This window comes from Dermacentor variabilis, chromosome 2 (genome assembly GCF_050947875.1).
Source record: "Dermacentor variabilis isolate Ectoservices chromosome 2, ASM5094787v1, whole genome shotgun sequence".
In the NCBI taxonomy this organism is placed as follows: domain Eukaryota; kingdom Metazoa; phylum Arthropoda; class Arachnida; order Ixodida; family Ixodidae; genus Dermacentor; species Dermacentor variabilis.
The window spans coordinates 123,562,798-123,585,192 of NC_134569.1; positions in this window are offsets into that span (position 1 = coordinate 123,562,798).

Genomic DNA, 22,395 nt, shown 5'->3' on the forward strand with positions numbered 1-22,395 from the left:
TTCACGAGAGCGCCGGGAGCTTTGAATAGACGAATCATCGGACGTTGGCAGTAGTCACGAGGATTCGCATCTGCTATTTCCTCCTCCGAGAGCGAGTCGCACGTTCGGCGTGCGCGCTTGTACTGTACCTCTGAGCTCGGGGAACGCCGGATCTGCCCGACTCTGCTTCGGGGGATGGAGGCCCAGCATAGCCCAGCACCCGACCTCCACAGCCCAGCACCTGCATTTTCGTCGCGGAGCAAAGCAAGAACAGCAAGTGCCATATGCACAAACTGGAAACGTTGCTGCGGTGGCGCCGGACTAATCAGCGCTGACACCATACCTCCTTTACAGATTCAACGCACCACCTCATATTTATTGTGGCCCCAAAGTGCCCTATGTTTCATTATTGGTGCCATTCCGCTTCCCTTTCATTTTCAGGTTATCTTGGCGGGTGCTTGAGTAAGCCTTTACTTAGTTTATGTATACGCTGCGATATTTATATTACTCGACTATGGCTATGGCTTGTTGTTGAATCAGCCCCACGTACTCTTCTACTCATCTCTTCATTAAACACCATAATACGCGATTTCACTGTGCTAAAGTTAAATCTTATACTTGTCATCGCGTCGCCACGTATATTGGCTAGTGTCTGTAAAGCTCTTGCATTGTCCGCCAGTATCACTGTGTCGTTGCATACATCAGTACGGCGACCTTCCGTTGCAGCATTTGTTCATTATGCGTGTATGATAAATCAAATACTAATTCAGTGTTTTCCAGTTGTCTTTCTATGCTTTTAACATAGAGCGTGAGCAGCAATGGAGACAGAGGGCACCCTTGCTTCAGTCCTTGGTTAATTTCCGCCACTTCATTACAATTTCGGCCTTCCTATATAATTTTTACTCTGTTGTCTCCATATACCACTTCGAAATTGCTATCTATGCCTTCGTGATTGAGAATATCCCATAGCAACTCCCTGTTTACGTTGTTGTAGGCTCCCTTAATATCTATAAAGGTTATCCATAAATGTCTATTCTGAGCTCTCTGATATATCTATGCACTCAGAACAAAAATATTGTATTCTAAGTCTCCGTCTGTACTTCCCCCACTAAATCATTTGTTTCCGCCCAAATCGACAGTTCTAATTTTATGGCTTGCATTGCCATTCTACAGGGTGCTTTATAGCTGGGTTAAATTATTAAAATTAAAAAAAAAACTATATATATAAATCGCGGTAGCATTACATTTACCATTCAAGTGTACGGATTAGCAGCCTCTAGATACAGTGCGATTTCCGCACTTACGTGCATAATTAGCGCAATTACGGTAATTCACTTTGTAATTCTCAACCATAGGTGGGTACAGCAAATGAGCACTTTGGGGCCCGTCCTTTATGCTGCCTATCCCAACGATTTAATTTTGAATAGAGGGGTTCTTGTGGGAGTTACGCGAACAATTAGTTCCCCTTGGAAGGCTCCTTGAAATCGCAACTGGCTGGAAAAAGAGCGCCTTTGTCGTTGATGTTCCCGCCCCCACATCTTTCGTCACGTCTCCGACGTCACCGCTGGTCCGGCTCCGCGAACAAGTTACGTTATCTTCTTGCTGCCTGCGGCGCTGGCACCGCACTACAATGCCTGTGGGCGACCAAATTTATTTCGTCATTCCGTTCGCCGCCGCGCTGGCGCAGTAGCACCAAGCCCGCTCTTTGGGCTTTTAGATACTGCAGGCACAGCGCCATATCTGTCTGTAGAATCGACAAAGAACGACACAGCTGAGAGTGGTTTCACTGGTTTCACCGCAGTCTCTCAGCTCAAGAAAAAATTGACATGGTGATCGCTTACTTGACTATGAACTGAAACGCTCGTCTAGCGGCGCAATACGAACACACCTGTCATCCAGGCTAGCGCGTCCCAGCGCACACGTCGTCTATGCGCGTCTTCAACATTTCGCTGCAAATGGATCGCTAATGGCATGGCAGACACCGAAAGAATATGTGATAAGCAGTGAGTTCGAAGCCATACTCGGAATATCTTGTTGCAAAGTTCGAAGCAAGCACGCGAGAAGTTGCCGAGTCTTGAGTAACAAACATCAAAACAGTGTGGAGAGCCCCCATGAAACATCGATTATACCTTTTTCATCTGAGCCTGCGCCAAGAACTAAGAGACACGGACTTCTTGAGACGCCTGGACTTTTGCAATATGGGAATATGAGATATAGGAAGAATGTTGGAATATAGTATCTGGGGATATGGGAAGAATGTTGTTGACACCACTGAACCCGCCACTGTGGAAGACCTCGAAGCAAGGATAATTGCAGCATGTACTCCAATTCAACCTGCAATGCTCAAGCGAGTCTTGATTCCATAAAACACAGGTTGAAGATGTGTGTTGCCAATAATCGCCATCATTTTGAACAGTTCCTTTAAAAGTGCATGTAATGGAATAACACTTTACACACGTGTGTGTGATAGTGTGTGTGTGTGTGTGTGAGAGAGAGAGAGAGGGTACGTATACGTGTGCTAGAAAGTAGCTTGCTGAGCAGTGCTTCCAGGAATAAAGCTGTGTGGAGTGGACTCAATTCCGGATACATTGAGCAGGTTGTCTTTGCAGCGCTTTTAGTAATCCTTTCTTTTTTTCCTCTTCACTGGGTGAGTTATTCTCCACGAGGCATTCATTTGATGCATCACCAGCCGTCTGTGCGCAGCCGCGAGTAAGAGCGGGCGCTAGAAGAAAATGTGGGGGCTTTTGCTTCTTGAATATATGGCTCAGCCTAGGCACAATGGAGGAGGTTTCCTAGCGCGTGCCGTAGGCGTTTGTCCCCTAGACATGCCCGCAATGCGGAGTGCTGTCGAATTTGTTTACGCTCCGCCGCTGGCTGTCCGCACGATGAGGCAGTGGGCATGGATGCCCCAAATGGTGATCGCTGTGCCTGAAGGGGCCATGTTATGACTGGTGTTTTATTGGGTCACTTTTTTCTCGCGACGATAGATTAGATTATTTAGAAGCACTGCTCCAGGAGGGCACATGTAACCGGCAAACGGAGGCCTCAAGAGAGCAGCTGAGGTTATAATAAAGCAGGTGGCGCAGATTCTCCAGGGCACCCAAGGAGTTCCCTTTTTCTCGCACCAACTTACTCTGCTGAGGCGTGTTCCGTTTATTTGGACCTTAAAAATTCACGTAGCTCTGACATAAACGACCTGCAGATACGTCCTATTAAATATGTCATTTATGAAACCGCCCCTATTTTGGTGTATATTTAGAACTTGTGTATTTCCTGTGGTACTTTATCTGACAGTATGAAAACTGACAGAGTAACCCCCCCCCCCCTTTTTAAAAAAAGTGACAAACAAAATGTCAAAACACTATCGCCCAATAACGATCCTTCCAATTTTCTCAAAGAGCTTGGAGAAAATTATCCAAAATCGGTTATCGTCATTTTGTAGGAGATACCAGCTTATAACTGAAGGTCAGTATGCATTTCAGAAGCACAAATCCACAGAACTGGCACTCTTAGATTATAAAGAGGACATATTAAGAAACTTTGAAAACAGGTTATTAACAATCGGTATATTTGTTAATTACACGCAGACTTTTGACTACATCAATCACAATATTCTCCTCAGTAAGCTACAATAGTATGGGGTAAGGGGCACACCCCTCGCATTATTATCCTCCTATCTGAATAAAACACATCAATTTGTCTCAATAAATGAATTCACATCTCAACCCAAACAATTAATTTCAGGTGTAGAACAAGGAAGTATTCTCGGGCCGCTACTTTTCAACATATATGTCAATGATATAATATATATTTACCAACAAGCAAAATTTGTAATGTATGCCGATGACACAAGTATTTTCTTATCGTCTCATAGCTGCACAGAATTACTGAGAATGGCAAATGAACTTCTTGATAGGCTTTCTATTTGGTCAAACAAGAATTATCTACAGGGTAATTGCAATGAGACCAAAGCAGTAATTTTTTTAACTACAGGTAAAGAAATCCCACAGGATCACAGTATAAAGTTGGAGTCTATGAATATTGAGGTTGCGAACACAATTATGCCATCTTCGGCTGGTCGTTTCTGAGCGCTCTGGAGCGCTCTCGCGAACGGCGTTGTCTTCGGCTGGTTGAAAGAGGGCGCGCGCCCTGCGTTCGGCTTTTTCTTCTCGATTGCTCTCCTCCATCTTCGAGCGCTCTGAGGAGCTCCTAGCCCTGTGGTCGGAGCAGTCGTCGAGATACAAATGTCATCGCAGCGCCGCGTCGCTACTGTTGGCGACGGCCCACCGTAACCTAGGCCACTGCATGCTGGCGTCTGGACGAACGCTCGTCCCACCGGCGCGTCCGGCGCTTTTTCCGAGAGCGCCGGGAGCTTTGGATAGACGAATCATTGGACGTTGGCAATAGTCACGAGGTTTCGCATCTGCCATTTCCTCGTCCGAGAGCGAGTCGCACGTTCGGCTTGCGCGCTTGTCCTGTATCTCTGAGCTTGGGGAACGCCGGATCGGCGCGACTCTGCTTCGGGGGATGGAGGCGACCCCAGTCGAAGATACCATTAGAATTCTTGGTGTAACCTTCTCCAACAGCTTACAATGGGACGTCCACATAGACTGAGTCCTCAAGAAGCTCAGCAGCACAGTTGGTATGCTAAGTCGCAATAGACACACTTTCCCCACTTCTGTTAAAATACTGCTTTATTATGGTTTGTTTGCATCGCATATCAATTACGGTCATTTAGTACGGCGTACTGCCACACAAACAAATCTTAACGATATACCTGTCATGCAGAAAAGGGCGCTACGTATTATTGCCAATGTATCTTACACTGAAGACACCGCACCACTCTTCGATAGGTACCACATCAGGAAAATTCATGACTTGTACACATATAGACTCCTACGGGAGTATTACTTCCGTATAAAGAAACATAATGTTACGCTTGTGGAAATCGCCAACCTGCATCACAATGTACCTGCCTACACCACCCGCCGCACTGAAATATGGAATGTTGTAAGACATAGGACAAACTATAGCAAACAGATGCTTGCAAATAATTTACCGAGGTTATGAAATTTTTTTTTAAGAAATAGACATTGATATTGGAAAAAATGAACCGTCCAGAATTTACGGCTTTTCTACGCTCGTATACTTAGGTTTTACTATATAATATGTAACATATTCTTCCCTTAATATATTTTCAATAAATCTTCGATATCGCTTATCTCTTAAAACTGATTTGGAAAGCTTACATTACCTTGTTTACGAGTTTCCTTTAACCATTTTCGTGCTTTCTAACCACTGCTCTGCCAAGTGCATAGCATGCAGGGCCGGTGAAGCCTCAAGTAGGCTTTTTACCTGTCATCCTCAACATTGCATTTGCCTTGTAAATTTGGAATAAATATTTTGATTTGATTTTGATGTGATTTGAGTAGCGGGGGATCAAAGCTGAAAGCAGGGCGGCCCGTGGGATAGGGCCGCGGAGGCCGAAGCGTGCCAGGGGTGCTCGCATAAAAAATTGGCTCTCCGCTATCACGGACAGCCGAAATTATACACCCCTGGCACGCGCAGGCCTCGGCAAGCCCAAACCCACAGACCAGTCCGGGCTCTAGCTTTGGTGTCCCCGTTGCGTCTTTGGTGTCTTGGAGGCGCCGCGAATAAGGCGAAATAATGACACACTGTTACAATTACTAAAAAACACAATTGAATAAAAATAATTACGTCCAGCCGCCAACTTGTGACGCTAAGTTCAGCACTACCGCGCCCCGCGTCTTCTGCTACAGCAGTCAGAACTTTGTCTCTGAAGGTACGTTGGACAGGCTTTCTCGCGTTTGCGGCCCTTGTGCTGATTCAGTCATCGTCACCGGCGGCCTTTTAGCCACTTGCGTTCAACCACGGTTGCTAAGGCACTCTGCCTTCTAGATTTTCAGTATAAGCGTCCGGGGCTCTACTACGGTCGCTACTGCTCCCACAAAAACATCTGCGATGTTTTTGTGGGAGCAGTAGCGACCGTAGTAGATGTTTTTGTGGTTGCCAAATCGGACGTCAGTGCCCGCTGCTTCACCTATTTAACCGCGCCGGCAGCCAGCGTCCAAGCGTAAGCTTGACCCCACTCTGCAATGCCGGTACGCTTATACAGGACAAACACCTACAACAGGTGCTAAGAAACCTCCTCCGTGGAGCCTAAGCAGAGTCATATACTCAAGGAGCAAAATCCTCCAAATTTTCTCTCTCGCGGCCGCTCTTATACTCGCGCTTGTGCACAAACGGCTTGCGATCCCTCAAATGAACGTCTCGTCTATGTGCTCCCATCTGTTGTAGTCTACGCGTTTTTATTGACACAACTCGCACGTACGCGTTCGAGACAACTTTCTCGGAGGCAGTGAATTTTTACTAAACGTCGTTCTTATATAAAGGCGTGAAACGGCATTTCATTGGTGAAAGTGAACAAGTGGCACTCAACGGAATGACGAAGTAAGTTAGGCGGCCCGCCTTCATTGAAGCGCAAGGCCAACACCGAAGACAGGAAGGAAACAATGCAAGCTCCTCGCGGTGCCCGATGGGCGGTTACCTCAGAGATGTGACGAAAGGCGGGGGGCGGCGACATCGACGACATAGACACTCTTTTGCCAGCCAGTTTAGGTTTAAAGGAGCCTTTCAAGGTGAACCAACTGTTCGCGTAGCTCCTACATGAACTCCGCTATTCAAAATTTGATTGTTGGGAGAGATAGTGTCGAGGGCGGGCCCTAAGGTACTGATTTACTGTAGCCACCTATTGCTGATAATCAGAAAGTTAATTACCGTAATTGTGCCAATTACGAACGTAAGTTAGGAAATTGCACCGTATCTAAAGGTTGCCAATCCCTAAACTCGAAGGGTAAACATAACGTTACCACGATTTATATTTTACAGCGAAGCTGTATTTGGTTAGGGTTCCATGCATTTTTGTTCTCCGTGAACAAGAGCTATCATCATCAATGGCTTATACCTCCGTAAGCATCCACACTCCCGTAAGCAAGAAAAAGATGCAATGGTTCATAGCACCGTAAGGCAGAGGCTACAAGCACTCAGCAAAGTGAAGCGAACAGTGCTTAAATTCTTTCTAATCACACATACAGCACACAAAACAGCATGTCGAAAACTGTCATCATCAATATCTCATATCCCCGTGAGCAACGGCTCATACCCCCGTAAGCAAGCAAAAAATGCACTCATAGTCCTGTAAGGTTCATGGCTATTATCTTTGCGTAAATTCGCGGTGATGACTCTAGCCCTATGGTCGTTGTCAGCGATTTGAATGTGGATGTGTCCGAACCGACAAGGGAGCGGTTTACGCTTTCCGTGTTGCAGACATATCCCTTGCGATGCCACAGCGATCCAGCCTAACCGACCATCCAGCGGCGCACGGACATCGATTTGACATTATTAAAGAATATGATTGCTGTTCCGAGTGAAATGACGACCACCAATAAAGACAATAAATTAGCGTGCGTACCTTTCGTCACATTGACCACCCATCGAGGCAATAATGAGTTCGTACCTTTGTTCAAACTTATATGTCACCTCCGTGCCCTGCGCTAAACAACTTCGCTGGTGAACCGCTTTCACAGAGGGGAATGGCTCATGATTTTGCAAGAAAGCTGTATACGGCAAGGAATTCATGCATTTATCCAATTTCGAAAATTTGGTGCAGCTCAAGAAGAAACCCTCTATACAGCACCGACGTTAATGTAGCCGGCCTGCACGAGCTCGCCCTATCCTTATCACCTTTAACTTTCGAGATAAGGTTCATCTTGCTTTCACGCCATCCAACTGGAAGTTTCTTCGTTTTAACCATTTTTTCGATGGCATTAGTCAGCAGAGCCTTGCTCTTTCAACCAAGGTGCTTGATTAGCTGTATTAGGATTTCATCTGGTCCTGCGGCGGCGTTATTACCGACATTTTCTTCTGCTTTTTTTTTCTAGTAACAAACCTCAAAGGTAAATTTTGATCTCTTAGGCTTCTCTGTTGATACTGCATCTGTTTGAGTCTGAACTACGGACTTAAAGAGAATGCAGATGGGACCCGAACGGCATGCGCGCAGGCGAGCGCCATCCGGTGGTGCTGCAGGAAACCCAGCGGCGCGTGCGAGGTAGACCACAACAGTAGCTACAGCGCCCGGAAAGTAGGGCGAAGAGGCAATGACCGCTTCGCTTTCAATGGTTAGCCATGGTGAGTTTCGAACTCGCGACCACACGCTCAGAGCCCGAGTGTTTTGTCCACTGGGCTAAACACCAAGGCTTGCAGAAGGTGAATATATCTGAACCATATGTGTTGTACCGGCGGTATACAAAACAAAGTCAAACACTTTCCACGAAGACTTTGTGGAAAAATTTGGTGATGGTCGAATAAAAGCCATCTGTAGGACAACATGTAGAGCCGGCTTGGAGCATTGCAGACATCAAGAAAATTCTCACTTTGCGAAAATTTAATGCCAAGCACGCCATATCCCCAAAGCGTTGCGTCGGTCGCAGGATGCGCCTTCCGTTGCGGCGTTCCTTCACTGACCGAAATGCCGCCGGTCTCTGAGGGTCTATGCTCTTCACGTCGCGGAACACAGAGAGATAAGCAGTCCATGAATGGATAAGGATGATAAGCAGCGATGGGCGATTCTATAGGTCTTATCGTGGTTTATAATGGCTCGACGCGGAGGGATAACGTGCTAAAGAGCGATAAGGGCTTATAATGGTCGGATCAATTCTGCTAAGGGTAATAAGCGTGGATAAGGGTTGATAAGTATCTGATCAACTCTGATAAGGTTCCTACGTTCCGATGATAGTTTATACGTGTCAGATCATGTTTAGTAAAGGTTTATAAGGATACGATCAATTGTGGTAAGGTTGATACCGACCTATAAGGGCTCATAATGCTCGGATTGAGTCCGATAAGATTGAAAAACAGATAAGGATTGATAATGGTGGGATCTATTCCAGTAAGGTTTCATATGATCAACAAGGGGTGATAAGGGTGCATACCGGTCAGATCAAGTTTCATAACGTTGACAATGACACCAGGTTGCGTGGAGATGAGCAAGTGGCACAATATTTACACATATACAACTCTTAGTGGAGTTTCTACTTGCATATTTTATTGCACTAGCTTCAAAATTGGCCAAAGAAAACGGCCAGATAACGGCTTAATATTAGTTACAGAAAACTCACTGGAAGTTGCCAAGAATGGTTCACATTAAGAAGACTGTGGACCGTACGAACATGAGCGCTGTCTTTATTGTGACTTCTATATCTGATAGACGTATACTTTAGCCACACATGAAGCCAAATTCTTCGGAAAGGATTATCCTAGAATTGTTGTAGCAGGTCTTCGGCAGGGATTTGATAGGACATGCGCTAAAGAAGCGTTCGAGGGCCAAATACACTTAAGCAATTCACTGACAATGTGGATCACTTATTTACGGGAACCCTATGGATTAAGTAAACATCTCTTGTGTTCGAAGCCTACAGTATAAAATCAACAAGTAAGTAAGGTAATAATACGTCAACCACTCAATATACCAGCATAAATCAAGCGCTTATATATTATATTATCTTAAAAGTGATTGCGCAACTTCAGAAATTTTTGACATCATTTTTTATAGAGATAACTCATGCGCGGGAACAAACTCCAAACAGTGATGCACACATCCGTTCATTGCGAAATCACAGCCTGCAAGGCTGATAAACAGCCCGTTTAACGCACACACTTTGGCTGCTCCTACGTCAGGCAGCTTGGCAAGCTGGGCGGCACTGTCACCCGGCTCCTCGTTGTCTTGGATCTGCACACGGCAGATGTTACCTAGCGGGAGTGCTGCTCGGTTCTCGCTGATGATGAGAGTTGGTAGGGCCACAGGCGTCGCTTTCAAATCAAGGCATATGGCGACCTCGAGTCTTCGCTATATACCACCCTACAAAATCAAACCTCGCACCTGCCCCGACACGCAGTACCGAAGGATGCTGGACAAAATCCATTCAACATCTCCTTCCCCCCTCACCAGGAGAGTGACAATTCTTTTGCTGTGCAACTAAGAGTTCTGGTTCGGTGGGCCGCATCGGTGACAGGTGCCGCCTTCGCACCCTAAGCGATGTCATCTCCGGGGCTGGCCGTTATGGATGGCTACATTTGTCGGAAGTCCCCGAAGCGATTTATTTGCTCGAATTTAATAACGGTCCAGGAGACGCGCCAGAAGCGAGCTCAGACGTCGTCATCTTCGCAGCGCCGTTTTTTCTCGCGTGTTGTGCATTATTTAGAGCCTGTATTTGTGTACTTTCTTTTCAGCGTTCATTGCCTCCGGTGCGCTGCCGGCTGATTATGTATTTGTTTTTGCCGCCTCACTCAGTGTTGAAGCTGTCTCGGAAGGAAGCGAGTTGCGGCGTGAAGTAGAGAAAATTGCTGTGACGTTTGGTGGCGTTCGCTGAAATGTTTGCGTACGCCTCCGTCGTACCGCTCTTTTTCTCGCACCTGCTCTTTACGATGGCGCAAAAAAATTTTGAGGCCGATGACGCGCCTTGCTTTATAAAGATACAAAAAAGTAGAGATCAATAGAAAGAAGAACTTATATTTTCCGGCGTCTTTGATTACATAGCGACTGCACAACTAGACTGGCTCTTGACCCGATATGTTAGATGTTGTGCTTAGTTCTGTAAAAATGCACGAAAAATTCATGAAAATAATTCCCCCAATTGTTCGTCCCGCGGTGCTGTTTCTTTCTTTTTCGACACTGACGCACTGAGTGGCACATTGTATTTTAATACTTTTCAATACGTGTGTTTATCTAACACAATTCGTGGAATATTAGAATCATTCCTCAAGAGAGATTGATGTTCATATTTCAAAAGGGGTAAATAAAGAACAGTTTAGAATTCAGAAATGAAGGACCCAAGTAAAATAAGCAATCATAAAACACGCACTCGCTAATAAGGAACACTAGATTTAGCGCTCACCAAAAAATTTTCTCGCGTAACGAAAAATCACCCATGATTACGATACTCCCAATGCAAAAATTCAGCGCATGCATCTATAACGTGTTTTCATTTCACGATATATCGGCTTGCGTGGGCAATCTGTCTCTTGCATTGTAAACGGAGCAAAATGTGGCGCGACTACTTCGCTAACCAGGAGATTGCGAGTAACAGCATGTGGGTGACGTGTGGGCACAATTCCCAGCAGCCGCCGCAGACAGATCTCCGCTTATGCAGCGCTTTGTTTACATATATGCGTATTGGTCAGGTTCACTGCATGCCGTCGCTGAATAGACGACGGCGCGCTACTTTTTGCGCCATCTCGTAGTGATCGTCGCCGCAGGGCCCGTCTTGCGCATCGCTACGCTTTTTGTATTGTGACGATGAAGAGCACGAATTCATGAAACAATGAATGCATGTTTATTGCGGTTCGTACATTTATAGGGCCGTGGGGAGAGAAGGTAGGAGTTAACAGGGGAGAGGGTAAGGGAGCACGTTGCACTGAACCAGCTGCCGATAGCAGGCAAGTATTGACACCTGATATGATTCATCCCCCCCCCCATTTTAATGTTTGTCATTGGCCATCGGTAATTTGTTGAAAGTCCATGTTGCAGGCTAACCGCATGGGTGGCCTTGTGGGTCGCGTGTACCGCCTTGGCAGTGGAGGCAGTGGAGGCAGTGGCGGCAGTGGAGGTTGTGTCGTCGCACCAGTGACTGCAGGGTCCTGTGGCGATGATGGGGCATGTTGGGTTTCAGTTAGTTGGTTCTCAGGTGGTTGGTTCTAAGCGGAGTTGCTGTCATCCGATGAGCATGAAGCTAATCGCTCCCTGGTCGCGAGCAATTGCTGCCGGCTGCGCCGCAGAACGCTGTCATCGGCTTGAACTTGGTAGGACCGCGGTCCGGCCGGTGTGATCACCTGACCTTTTCTTGCCTATGAGGACCCTCTTATGCGCACGATATCACCTTCTTCAAGGGGTGGTAAGTTCCGGCAGTAGTGTCGTGACTGCTTCTGTTTGCTGACCTGGGTGATTGGCTGTGGGTGGAAGTCCGGCAAGGGGGTGCGAAGGCTCCTTCCTTGAAGCAGCTCTCCAGGCGACCGGCCGTCTTCCACAGGACTTGTTCTGTAATTTAATACGCCAATACAAAAATCCTCATTTCCTTCGCTTGTCTTTTTAAGAATCCTTTTGATCCTTTGTACGCCCTTTTCCGCAAGGCCATTGGAGCGCGGAAATTGTGGGCTATCTGTCACGTGCTTAATGTCATACAGTTTTGAAAAGCGTGCAAGCTCGCGGGAAGAAAATGGCGGTCCGTTATCGGTGCAAACTTCTGATGGTATGCCATATCTTGAAAACACTGCGCTAAGTCTTTCGATGACAGTACACGCACTGAGATCGGGCAACTTCTCGACGTCTGGAAAGTTTGACATCGTGTCATAAGCGCACAAATAATACTTTTCTCCGTACTGAAATATATCGACACCAAGTCGCTGCCAGGCTTGGCTCGGTGTTGAACGAAGCATTAATGGTTCTGCGGGCTGACTGTAAGCGTAGTTTCTGCAGATTCCACATTTCTGGTTCCATGCTTCTATGTCAGAATTTACCCCGGGCCAGTAAACGAGTCGCCTAGCTCTTGCTTTGATCTTAGCGATACCAAGATGTCCTGCATGAATCCGCTTTAATGTCTCAGCATGCATGCTCGTAGGAATTATCACTTTAGTGCCTTTCATGAGTATGCCGTTTACCAATGACACCTCCGATGCAACAGACTTTAGGCAACCTTCTATGGGCTTGCCTGTCGAAATGCGTTCTACAACAACCTGTAAATAAGGATCCGCCGATAACTCGCGCAGAAGGTGCGTCATTGTTCTTTCACTCACGGTTGTCGACAGCATCTTAATGGCGTGCACTTCAACGTCATCCGTGTCCACCTTGACGTCGTTCTCAGGGATCGGCGACCTTGACAGCTTGACCTTGACCTTGACCATCTGTTCGCCTGGAACGTATGATAGTGTGAAGTTGTACTTTAGTGGTCGCACAAAGAAACGCTGAACTCTGGGCGACATATCCCCAATTGCTTTTTTCGCGATATCCACTAGCGGCCGGTGGTCACTTTCCAAGTGAACCGGACGGCCGTACACAAAGTGATGAAATTTCTCGCATCCATGGCCAAGAGCAAATGCTCCATTCTCGATTTATGAATATCGCTGTTCGGTTTCTGTCAAGACTCGTGACGCATATGCCACCGGCCTGAAGGCGGCACCCTGACGCTGCAGCAGGGCTGAGCCTACGCCAGCTTGTGAGGCGTCTGATGTCGCTTTTGTTTCTTAGGTTGGATCAAATATTGCCAGGAACGGTGCTTCGGTCAATGCTTTGCAAATTTCCTGCCACTCCCTCTCGTGATTAGGTGTCTACTCAAAGCGCACGTCCTGCTTGATAAGGGACCGCAACGCAGTTGTTCGCTGACCTAGTGCTGGCAGGTATTTGCAGAAGTAGTTCATAACGCCAATCATTCTTTGCACTGCTTGTTTCTTTCGGTTTTGGCATTTCAACAAGGCTCTTCACTAGAGCGGAGTTTGGCCTTATGCCTCTGCTGCTAATAATGTCGCCCAAGAATGCGATTTCTTCAATGCCGAACTGGCATTTTGCCGCATTGAACGTTAAGCCTGCCCCTTCAGCCGTGGATAGAACACTTCGCAGCCTTTCATCATGCTCTGCCCTTGTTGTACTCCAAATGAGTACATCACCGACGTACACGCGCACACCTGGAAGTCCATCAAATATCTCATTCAGGGCTTTCTGGAACACTTCGCTGGCCTACGCAATGCCGAAAGGGAGCCGCAGAAAACCATAACGTCCAAAGGGCGTTGAAAACATGCAAATTTTAGACGACTCCTCATCTAACGGAATTTGATGGAACCCAGCTTTCGCGTCCACACGTGAAAAAATTTTAGCACCTGTCAGCTCCGCCTCAATGTCCTCTCGACGAGGCGTCTGATAATGTTTGCGCTTTAGGCTGTCGTTAATTTGCCTAGGGTCGAGACATGCTCTCAGCTTGCCATCTTTTTTGCGCACGATAACTAATGGGCTAACCCAGTCGGTCGGGTTGCTCATTTTCCGTACGATGCCTTCTTGTTCCATTCTGTCCAATTCGGCACGCAGCGGCTGCTGAAGAGACAGGGGCACTCTTCGCGCCGGCCGGATGACAGGTACGGCGTCCTTGCGGAGTATTATTCTGTGTTTTCGCTGAAGACATCCAGTTCCTTTGAACAGTCCAGGAAACTGCTGGGCTACGTCCCCCGCTGTGGTCGTGACTGCCTCTATCGCTCGTTGGATCAGGCCCAATCTCTCGCTTGTCTCGAGTCCCAGTATCGCTTGGTGATTCTTTTTTACCACGAAAAAGTCAGCGGCTATATCACAGTCTCCCACTATTACTTTTGTTGCAACCTTGCCTCAATGTTTGATGAGTCCACCGTTATAAAAGCGGAGTGTCGCGCCAGACGGCATCAATGCAGCAATGCGCAGCTTGCGATACACTGACAAGGGTATGATGTTTGCTTGTGGGCCGGTGTCGACTTTGAACACAACTTCTCGGCCGCCAATGTTCGCCTTGACCCGCCAGTCGCGATTGTTATCGATGGTTCCAACAGCGACGTTTAGCACTTCGAAGTTGTCTTCATGCTGAATATCGTTTACGCCTGTTGATCTGCAACAAGATGTGAAGTGGTTGAGCCCCTGGCATGTGTGGCATGTTTTCCCATACGCTGAGCAACGGCGTGGGGCGTGTATTCGGCCGCAGCCAGTAAATCTGTTATCCCGTTGAGGATGCTTCGGTACTTTCGGCGTTTGCCTGCTCGAACTAATCGCATTCACTTCAGTCTCGTCCTTTCGCGTGTTCCAAACTTCGCTCTCATGGGCTGCAGTCTCTGCCGTCTTGCATATCGTGAACAGCTTTTTCCAGCGTCAGCTTTTTGTCCCTTAGCATCTTCTCCCGAAGCTTGGGGGAGTTCGTGCCAAAAACGATTTGGTCACGCACCATGTCGTCGACCATGTTGCCGAAGTTGCAGTACCTGGCTTGTTTCTTCAGGTCCCGCAGAAACTGCTCGAAGGATTCCCCTTCAGCTTGAAGGCGAGTGCGAAAGATGTATCTTTCATGCTTGTCGTTTTGCTGGTCTGCGAAGTATGACTCAAACTTGGCGACCACCGTGTCATAGTCCTCTTTGCTTTCTCCCGCGGAAAAAGTAAAATTATTGAATACTTCCAAAGCGTCTTCACCCGCCAAGCAGAGAAACTGTGTTGTTTTCACTGTGCTGGATCTTGGCTTTTCGGTGCACGAAGTTGCTTGCCAAAAAATTTCAAACTTTTGTATGGAGATGCTCCAGCTCTTACTGCCGTCTCCGTTGATGTGCAGCCGCTCCGGTGGTCTGATGCTGTCTATTCTTGCGTTGTAGTTGCGATCCCCCTGCTGCTCACGGACGAGGGTGCCTATCCCACTTCTGACACCATGTATCGTGACGATGAACAGCACGAATTCAGAAAACAATGAATGCGTGTTCATTGCGGTTCGTACATTTATAGGGCCGTGGGGAGAGAAGGTAGGAGTTAACAGGGGAGAGGGTAAGGGAGCACGTCGGAGAGGGTAAGGGAGCTTGTCAAAACGTTGGCTCCAGCATTCACCTTGTTAACGTTTTGCTCATTGTCTTGAATTTCCATCTCCCGCATTCCCCGTCTTTTCTCTGGATACTCCTACTCTGCCACTTACGAGAGGATACAGGACGTTCCTGTTGAGTACTCCGATGACGACCTCAAGGAGTATTTGAGCAAACAAGTAGTCATATCTGCTAAAAAGCAAGTTTTGTACGTCCCTAACGAAGATGGCGTAGTAACGGAAACCCGAAGACGCTCGGTCATCCTGGAATTCTCTAAGGACGCCCCTTTAGCAAACCGAGTGTCACTTGGATTCTGCAGTTATCCTGTGACGGAATACATGGGGTCTGCTACTCAATGTTTCAGATGTCAAAGACATAGATATATAGCGAAATATTGTAAAGGCCCCATCCGCTGCAAGATTTGCACTCGTCCACATACGCATAAGGAGTGTACGTCACATTCCCAGCCTCGGTGTGCAAAATGTGGAGCTGCGCATGCTGCAACATACGGAGGGTGTCCTAAAAAGAAATCAGCCACTCTTGCACGGACGATGGAGCAAATCCAAGGGAAAGTGCGGAAACGACAAGAACCACCACCGAATCCGGATGTGATACATACATCTACAAACCAAAAGCAACCCGGCACGGTGCAGCGCAGCGACACGGTTTTGAAAACGTCCTTCGCCTCAGTCGTGAAAGAAAACCAGCAAAGGCGTTCAACTGCAAAGAGTCCATCAAAGCCCTCAAGTGGTATAACCTCAAGCCCACGACCGCAACAAGTGTCCTCAAAGTCGCAGCAGAAGAACTATAAGAACCAAGAAAAGCTGTTAGATGGTAGCACTGCAGATGATATATCAAGTATGCTGATTCCCATGATGTTCGCCGTAATCAAGGCTATTCTCCGTGCCAGCCCATTGTTTAAGAGCATCCCTGAGGTAGAGGCCGCCCTGGCTTTGGAACTGCTGGTGTCGTCTTCTATCACGGCGCAAAGCCGTGATTCTTCGCAGTAGCAACGATGGCTTCGCCAACAATCGTCTCACAAGCGGTTTCCACCTACAAACACTTCCGCACATGTACTATATTCCAGTGGAACGCTCGCGGCTTGCGCTCGAAGTTAGCAGACATTAATGGCCTTGGGCGAGTGTACCGATTCCCTTTTATGGTCATTTCCGAGTCTCTCGTCGACGAGCAGTTTAGGATAAAGGGTTATTATTTTCCTCATTCAAGGCGACAAAATGGAATCAGCCGACTGCTCGTTGGATTTCGCAACGACATACCTGCCTCTGCGATTGACGCATCACCACATGACAAGAACGAATACATTTGCGCAACCACAGTGATTGCATCCAAAGTGTTTACCTTGATCGGCGTCTACTTGGAACCAGGATCACCTTTCGACGTGACAAGATTGGAAAACTTGAACAAACACTCAGTCTCCACATATTATTTGTGGCGATTTCGACGCGCATAACGAGATCTGGGGCAGTTCACATACATGTGCTCGGGCTGCTAAGCTGGCGAAGCTTCTTGCAAAATACAATATAGAGCCCTTGAACGATGGCAGCATAACACACCTGAAAAATTCGAAGACTGTTAGCTGCATTGACGTCACATTCGTATCAAGTCAAGTGGCCCCTATGTTCGGATGGTGTGCAGATTTCTAAACTCGAGGTAGTGATCACTACCCGATCCTAATCTCTGCCCTTCATTTTCGAACGTGGCCCAGAAAAGAGAAACTGAAGTCAGTAGACTGGGAAGCTTACACAGCAGCCGTAGACAAAGGGATCATGGCTTCGACTACGAATGCAGAATTAATACCGACAATAGCTCATTGCCCCAAACAAAGTACCCGCTCTGCCACTAAACATTGTAATGTACCAACTAACGACGAAGAATTTGAAAGATTATGTGCCATTGGAAGGCGTGCCGTAAGGAAGGCTCTACGTACTAAGAATATTGAAGACCTCAAAACTTGTCGACGGGCACAAAGACATATACGACGTTACCTCACCAAACTGGACCTAAAAAGGTGGAGGGACTTTTGTGGGACACTGGACATATGGCAACCGCTGAGCAAAATCTGGCGAGTCGTCAGAGGCATTCGCAAAGAGCCGCAAGAACTCTATCCTTTTATCGCCCTCTCATTACATGAACGCGCATCCCTGAAAGAGCTGGCACTGCAGGCTCTTTTCCAACGGGGCACAACCTTTTCGGCAAATTGCAAGTCATCAGCCTAGTCCACCTCAAGCTACCCTTCCTGACTTAGAATTACCATTCACCATCGAAGAGCTCACGGCAGCAATCGGCGACGTAAACAAGCGATTATCACCTGGCCATGACGGTGTGAGTTATGAAGCGCTCGCAAATCTATGCCACACATCTCGCTTATGCCTTCAGAAGATCTACAACGCCTCATGGATAACTGGGGAGGTTCCTACGGAATGGACGCTTGCGAAAGTTATTCCTATATTGAAGCCAGGGAAGCAGCCAACAAATTACGCCTCCTTCAGACCCATATCTCTGCTTAGCTGCGTAGGGAAGCTATTCGAAAAGATGATCTACAAACGACTAAATTGGTTCCTGGAAACTACAAAAGTTTACCCGGAGGGAATGAACGGCTTCCGGCAAAATAGATCCGCAATTGATAATGTCATTACCTTGGTCTCAGCAATTGAAGAGGAATTGGTCTCTGGAAACATACCTACTGTATTATTTTTAGACATTAAGGCAGCATATGATTCGGTCTATCATAAAGCGATACTTGACGCTTTGGAAACCCTTGGTCTGGGAGGACAGCTTTGCGCATGGATTGAAGTCTATCTCTAAGGACGCCAACTTTTCATGTGTACCCCGGATGGCTACATGGCGCTTTATGCCGTCGAGAAGGGAGTGCCACAAGGAGCTGTGTTAAGCCCGGTATTATTTTAGTCCTCATCCATCTGAGAAGGAACCTGCCCCGCGGCGTCAAAATCACGCTGTATGCGAACGACATCTGCATTTGGAGTGCGGCGCGTTCCCGCAGTACCACCCAACAACGTCTCCAGAGAGCGCTAGCAAATATATCGGCCTACCTAAATCCAAGGGGTGCGAAATTGTCCCCCGACAAAAGCGTTGCCATGGCTTTCACGCAGAGATGTAGGGAAAACTACCCACTTGTGTTGGGTGGTCGTGTCCTTCCATACGTCAATACGCAAAGGTTTCTTAGAGTGACGATCGATAGGAACCTCACATGGTCGCCCCAAGTGAAAAAATTGAGTGAGAAGATTTCCTCGGCGTCGCACGTATTCCGATTTTTAGCCGAATTACAGTGGGGCAGCAACTGTCGATCAATGGTGCTCCTTCATAAGGCCTACGTCGACGGAACACTACGATATTACTTCCCGATCCTGCACGAAATGACTCCCACAAGCAAGAGAAAACATGAGGCAGCACGAAACAACTGCCTTCGCGTATGTCTTGGCCGTCCGAAGGGGTCGTCCCGCTAAGGAACTGTAGCAGAAGCTGGATGTCTGCCTCTCGAAGTGCTATCTTTGCAGGAGACACTTCGGATTTACCTCCGCCACGTCATTCATACGAAGACTCACTTTTTAAGGGATATTTCTAGAACCCGTGCTACATCTAGCTTTGGGCAGGCCGTCGGAAGCATATCTATTTCGATTCCTGCTCAGGCGTCACAAATTATGCCGCGAAACATTTCACCATGGACACTGTCCCCACTGGAAATCTTGCCATATATACCTGGAATCAGTGCGAAAAAGAAAATGTCTCAAGCAGCGACTTATCAGATAGCTTTGGAATATATGCACAAAGAATACGCAGCCGCAACGCACATTTTCACAGATAGTTTTATAACTCCACATCGCTCATCATGCGGACTTTTTGTTCCCTCTACAGGGCAACGATTCTCGTTTCGTCTTGAGCGAGCGACATCATCTACTTTAGCAGAGCTATATGGCGTCAAGGAGGCCCTTGTTTATGTACTTAGACAGCAGCTGCCAAAGACATGGGTGGTTTTCACAGATTCAAAAGCAGCCCTACAATGTATGTGGAACAGGCACAAGCGTTGCAATAATCAACCTGCAGCATTTGACATTGCTTATTTTCACCACAGGGCTAGGATTGCTGGGCATTGCATAAAGTTCCAGTGGATACCTGGCCATGCCGGCATTTCGGGAAATGAAAGAGCGGATGAAGCTGCCAGAAATGGACTTCAATACCGCAAGTTCAAAAGAACATTTTTTACAAAAGCCGATGCTTCAAACAGGGCAAAAAAATATGCCAATCAAGAAAAAGACCGCATCTGGAATCTGCCGCTTCACCAAGATAACTTCCTGCGTTACATTGACCCATAAATGAGACCGAAAATTCGACGACCACTTCCTCGTCACTTAGAGACATTGTACCATCGTCTTCGACTGAACGTGGCATGCACGAACAATTATCTGTACCGCATAGGGCTTACCACTAACCCATACTGTGATAACTGTCGCAATTTAGAGACAACTGAGCACATATTACTAGAATGCCCCGCGTACCGCGACGAGAGACAATTTTTTGAGCAACAAATGGACATGATTTGCCACGAACCGGTAACATTACCGAGCATCTTAGGTCCGGCCCGGCCAATGCCCGGCCATTCAAAACAGCGATGGGTTTTGAATTTATTATTCAAATACCTGTCAGAAATTGGCATAATAGGAAAGCTTTAAAAATTGCACACTTCCTATACAAAAGCCTAAATTTACCCGCCATGTCACCGGTAAATATTAGTATCAGGTCCACTCGGACATTTCATATTTATTTTTATCCTCTTTTTCTCCCGCTTTCTTCTGGAAGCTTTAAATCCCATTCCCCATCTCTATACGGAGTAGCATGCCAGCGGTTATATACGCGCCGGCAAAATTCTCTGTTTTTCTAATAAAGAGCCCTCTCTCTCTCTCTCTCTCTCTCTCTCTCTCTCTCGAACAACTACCACAGCAGAAGTTAAGCGTCTTTCGTAAGGAGGAAAACGTATGGGAAAGGTGGGGAAGTAAAATGTATTGTCGCACAGTGAAACTTTCAGCCCTTACATATGGCGACTGGGATAGCGCATTCGTTTTGTAGTCCCTCAATAATTTGCTCTAGTGAGAGTGCGCACTTAAAGGAGCCCTGCACCACCCCTCGGGCTTGGTGAAATAACATAGTCCGCGGGTAGCATACGCTGCTATCAACATCTCAGCCAAGTTTTGCTGTGGTACGTGATGCTTGGAACTCGCAAATGTGGGATCGTTCCCCACATGCGGCTAGTTGTTTTTTCATCTACTCTCATTTCCGCTAACTTATCAGTTCTTTAATTAGCAAGTACAAGTACCTTCCCTTTTGTTGTCCTTCATGTCTTTGTTGGCTTCTTATACGATATGATGTATAAAAATCAGGCCCCTCTGCTAACCCCCTTTTTTATTTCTCTGGTCGCGTATATCCATATATACACAGGGTGTCCCACATAACTTGAGCCAAGAATTTGAAAATGAAAGGCGCGTCCGAAGCGAATTGAACCGAACGCACACTGTTTGAAATAGCCTATAATGACTCAGACATTTTTTGTTTTGCCAATAACTCCCTAATTAAGTTGAATTACCCAACTATTTAATTATTTGCTGACACGCCAAGTATGGCACGTAGATTTGTAGAGTCCCTTCAGAAACCACCGATCGAGTTGTTTCTTTTACGATATTTATCACGTAGTCTTTTTTTTTTCCTGGTTCCAAAGAAAGCCCGCGAAATATGTAAAAAAGCCACGGGACGTAGCGTTTGTGCAATGGTATCGTGCTGCTCTCAAGCGCGCGTTCGGTTAAGAAGGTTGGCTTCCGTCGGATGTCGACGAAAATGCATGCTGCTGGCCGAGTGCTGCCGATGAGATAAAGAACGCCCTGCCGCAACCTCGTCGCCAGTCACGATGCAGCCGACGTTGTTCACCGAACTCAAGCTTCAGAGCAGCACAATACCACTACGCAAGCGCTCTCTCACGTGGCTTTTTTCACATTTCGCGGGCTTTCTTTGCAACCCGGAAGAAAGGACTATGTGAGACGTATCATAAAGGAAACAACTCGATCGGTGGCTTCTGAAGGTGCCCTACAAATCTGCGTATGGTACTGTGGGCCCGCAGTCAATAAATAAAACGTTGGGTAATCAAACTGAATTAATTAGTGAGTTATGGGGAAAACGAAAGAATTCTCTGAGTTACTATATATGGCTATTGCGAAGAGCATGCGTTCAGTTCAATTCGCTTCCGACGCGCCTTTCATATTTTAATGCTTGGCTCAAGTTATGTGGGACACTATATATATATATATATATATATATATCCTTCGGGGCATAATTCATGCCGGAGTGCAAGAGTAAGGCAAGTCGCTCCGATTGTTCGCGCGGCATTCTCACATTATGAATCTGGCCCGTCCGAAACTCACGCGATGGCACGCAGTCGCTCTAGTTAATGCTCGTTAGCGCGTACCCGACTGCTAAATAACCAGTTAGGAGAGCGCACGTGCGGTGAGTAGAAAGCGTTAACAGCCTGCCCCTTCACTTTCCCCCTGTTATAGCCAAGCGCTGACGCCGTGGAAACAGGCAAAAAAGGGAATAAAAGCCCAAAGCTAAAGCAATGCGGCAATAGGAGATATGGGGATTAGAAATAGTGAACGATTCGACCGCTCGACAGCCCGGGTGTGAGGGGGGGTGGGTGCGAATACGTACCCCAGGCAGCCCGCATACGCACACGCTGACGGTGCGTTATGCTTTGCTATG